The 4,350-nt window shown below is 37.8% G+C and overlaps 1 pseudogene; it reads right to left on the bottom strand.

Moving 5' to 3' along the window:
* Positions 1 to 2,653: 2,653 nt before the first annotated feature.
* LOC102527678 (proteasome subunit alpha type-1 pseudogene) lies at positions 2,654 to 3,747 on the bottom strand (annotated as a pseudogene).
* Between the last annotated feature and the right edge of the window lie 603 nt (positions 3,748 to 4,350).

Genomic DNA, 4,350 nt, shown 5'->3' with positions numbered 1-4,350 from the left:
GGAGGATTGCTTTAGTCAGGAGACAGTTGTTGCTAAATGAAATTTATGAAACTTGTCTGGTTCACAGATCTTTAAAAGCAACTGCAAAAACCTTTTGTGGACAATTGAGGGAATTTAAATATGGACTACATAATAGATGATGCTGAATCAGTATTAAATTTTGGGCACGTGATAATGTGTGACCATGTAGAAGAATGTCTTTGCTTTTGGAAAATGTTTGCCTCAGTATTTAGCAGCAAAGTGTCAGTGTCTGTAACTACATACCTTCAAAAGATTTGGCAAAAAATTAAAAAAACAAAATACAAAGAACGTTAAGGAGAACAAAAGAATTGAGAACAAGAGAGACTAGAACAAAAAGCAAATGCCGCACAAAAGTAATAATTTGTGGATCTAGATAAAAAGTTATAATGATGTACGTTGTGCCACTCTTTCAATTTCTAAAAATAGCTTTGAGATTTTCTAAAATAAAAAGAAAAGGGAAAAAAAAAAGTCCAGTTCTTTACAGTGGCCAACTAAACCCTGTAGATCAGGCACCAGCCAACCATACTCCTCTCTTAACTTGACTTTGTGCAGTAAGTTGATCTGCCCTGGGTACCTCAAACACACTAGGCTCTTTCCAGCGTATATGAAACTTTGCATGCTTTCCTTTCACCTGAATTCTCTCCTGCCCATTTATTATGTGGCTCACTTCTCTTCCACCTTTAGATGTCATCTCTAATATTACCATCTTAGAGAGGCTTTCTGTTCACCTTATCTCAATGGCCATCTTTTTAATTTGCAGGCTCAATTCTATTTTTATACTTATTATAGCCAGCAGTTGTTATATTTTTATAATAATCATCATATGTCTGGTTTTGGTTGTCATTGTCGCTATTCTCCACCTCCTGAAAGTTAAGTTCTCTGAGTACAAGAACTGTGTTTCTCTGGGTCGCTGATGTAGCCTTGATGACTCTGCAAATACATGGTGATCAGACAAATAATTGTTGAACAATGAATGAAGGTTGTTGTGGCTGGGGTGGAGATGGTGGAGAGGGATGGGCCAGGGCCAGATCCTACAGGACTTAGTCAGCTAAGTTACTGATTTGGATCCTTATTCTAAGAACAATGAGAAACCAATGAGCTGTTTTAAGCATGAGCACAATACAATACAATTTGCCTTTCTGTTTTAAAAAGGTTAATCTGGAGTGAAGGAATGGAGGCTGCCAAGGAGAATGCCATTGAACCAGATAGCAGGCTCTTGCAGACATCCCAGCAAGAGGTGATGCTAATGTGGACTTGGGAGATGGCAGAGCAGTCGCAGAAAACTGGACGGACTTCAGAGGTAATTTTTCCTACATTTTCCATTTCAGTACCAGTAACTGGGCTTTCCCTTAGAAACATAGAACCAACTTGACTGGGAGATGCTTAAGATTTAGTCCCCATCCCAAAGAATTCCATCTGTCCCCTTGAAGTGAACATTAGCATAAGATGAAAAAATTGTTAAGTTATGTCAAGCTCATTTCCTGCCCTGGTCACAGCCTCTACTGATAGTAATAGCTAACTTTCTATGTGTCAGATACCATTCTAAGCATTTTATACTTACTCAGTCCGATAATAACCCTGTGAAGTATTTTGTTATTAGTATCCCACATTTAACAAAGGAGACAACCTGAGACGTGGCACTGTTAAGGAATAGTAAAGACATCTACTGCATGGAGGTTGTGGGTTTAATTTGGGTGATACTTGTAAAGTACTTATTAAAGTGCCTGGCACATGTTAAGTAATAACTTCTTGTATAAATAGTAAACAAAGGAATTGGAATCTGGGTGGTTTGGCTCTAGAGTCTGCAATTGACCACTGCCTCTTACACCCCTGGGATTCTATTAAAAGCAGACTGAGTGCCTAGCTCCTGCTGCAAAGCCAATCACAAGACTAACATGATTTTTCAGTCCGCGAACTGAGTATGTATTGATTTCAAAGGTTTGAATAACAGGTTTAACAAACATTTATCAAGCACTCGCTCTACAACAGATGTCTCTACCCTTAAGCCTTCGGTCTAAAGCAAGCCTTACTCAATCTGTGATTTCAAGAGAGAATTAATACCTTATTCCTTAAGACACTTGTATGTAAGGCATTAATTTCTCTCCTATGCCTCTGGAATGATGTTATTTCTATACCATCCTGAGAAAATAGTCACACATACAAATCATTTTTTATGTCCTATGGTTTATATGAGGAAATCTATGCACAATTTCAAAACAGTATGACAAATGTTATGATAGAAGTGTACGAGGAGTATCAGGAGCAGAGCTAGCACAGCTTATGAGTAACAGCTCTGAAATCAGATTTGAGTTGAATATAAGCTTAGCCACTTACAGGAAGTGACTCTAGCAAGGATATTTAACTTCTTAAAGTTTCATGAAGTTGTAAGGATTAAAATAGCATGGGTGAGTTATTTAGGTACAGTCCTGACACATAGTATGTTTCATCATGGTTGTTATTTTTATTGTCTGCTAATTAAGTCACTAGGATGCAAGCTCATGAGTGTGTCTGTCTAGGACCACTATAGCCCTGACACCTAGAAGAGTGTCTTGCATATAACAGCCATTGAATAAATATTTTCTTATTTAATAAAAGGCATCTACCAAGGAATATTTCTTTCCTTTTTTTTTTTTTTGCAGGTAAAACAATTTTATTTCACAGTTATCTTTAAAACCACAAAGACACTATGTTCTCCATATAAAAACATTAGTACAGATAGCTATACTTTCTAGGAAATGATTGTATAGACCCTCTTAAAGAAAAATGCACCCATTTCAGTAAAGTTGCTTGGAAAAACCTCACTTCTGGACTGATTCCTAAAACATACAATTCCACCATTCTGCATCTTTTGGTTCAAAGTATAGATTATTGTCCTCAGTATGTGTTCCTGCATTCATACATGTTTGATAATCCACATATAGACTGGTCTATCATTTAATGTTCCATTGGTTCATCAGCCTTTTCTACAGGTTCATCAGCAGGTTGAGCAGGCTGTGCCTTTCTCTGGGGTCTTTCTTCAAGACCTTCCAGGAACGGAGACACATCATCATCATCATAATTGTAAACTCTAAGTCTTTACCAGAAGTTCCAATGGAAACATTCTTTGTAATTAGGTTCTGTCCTGCAGGAAGTGTCTCCCATAAGGCACGCAGACCATGCTTAACCAGGTCATTCAAATTGCACTCCATAAACTCTGACATATGTCTCTCCAAGTAAGTACGAGCTGATTGAGAACGGGCTCCAATAGACATAGCTCTGCAGTCAAAATAGTTAAAAGACGGACAGGTTTGGAAAATGTGAGGGCCCATATCACTATAACCAGCAATAAGCAGCCCAGCACCATATGGTCTCCGGCCATATCGTTGCGTCAGTATCTGGGTTTTGCTTCCAATTAGAGATACAAGACGAGACACAGGAAGAGGTCTGTCAAATACAAATCTGGAATCCAGACACTCCTGGCACATAAAATTACATAAAAGTCTAGCATCAGCAGTAAGTCCAGCAATTGAAATACCAATATGGTTATCAACATGGAGAAATTTTTTCTGATGAGCTGCAAGTTCTGACTGTGCTGTCTTCAGTGCAACCAACACTGCATGAGTTTTTGACTTCAGACCAACTGTGGCTGGACCTTGTTTGACAGCTTCCATTGCAATATTCGATTTGATGAATCCTGCCCTGAGGGCTCCAAACAGTAACATCATTGTCATACTGGTTGCGAAACATGGTTCCCACAGGAGCCTGGCCGTGACCTCCTGTGAACCTGCGGATCAAGGAGTGGGATCAAGGAGCGCTTGAAATATTTCTTAAAGTGGCATGTAGGTTCAAATGAATGAATGGAATTCGCCATTGAATTGCAGAGGGAGGCCATTCCAGTCAATGAAAACATATGAGGCAATGAGGAAAAAAGACAAGATGGCAGGTAGGGAATAGCACAGTGGTAAGAGTATGAGGTCCTGTATGTATGAGGTCTTAGGTTCAAACCCTAGTACCTCCATTAAAAAAAAAGTAAATAAACCTGATTACTTCCCCTGCAATTTTTTTTTTCATTTTTCAGTTTTATTAGGTAGAATTGTTACAATTTGACTGCACATATACAATGTATTACATGTAAATACATATACACAATATGCTGCAAGTTTTTTTAAATTTACATATGTGTACTGTTCATTGTTTCTAAGAATGTTTAAAGCTTTAGCTTTTTAAACTTACATAGTTATCAAAGGAATAAAGACAACCACAAAATAAGAATTAATTCAAAAAGATACATACAACGCACTATTAATAGCAGCTTTATTTATAATTGCCAAGATATGGAAGCATCGTAAG

The sequence above is a fragment of the Vicugna pacos genome, chromosome 11 (genome assembly GCF_048564905.1).
Source record: "Vicugna pacos chromosome 11, VicPac4, whole genome shotgun sequence".
Classification (NCBI taxonomy): domain Eukaryota; kingdom Metazoa; phylum Chordata; class Mammalia; order Artiodactyla; family Camelidae; genus Vicugna; species Vicugna pacos.
The sequence above is the reverse complement of the archived record's forward strand: the minus strand, read 5'-3'. Positions and strand labels throughout refer to the sequence as shown.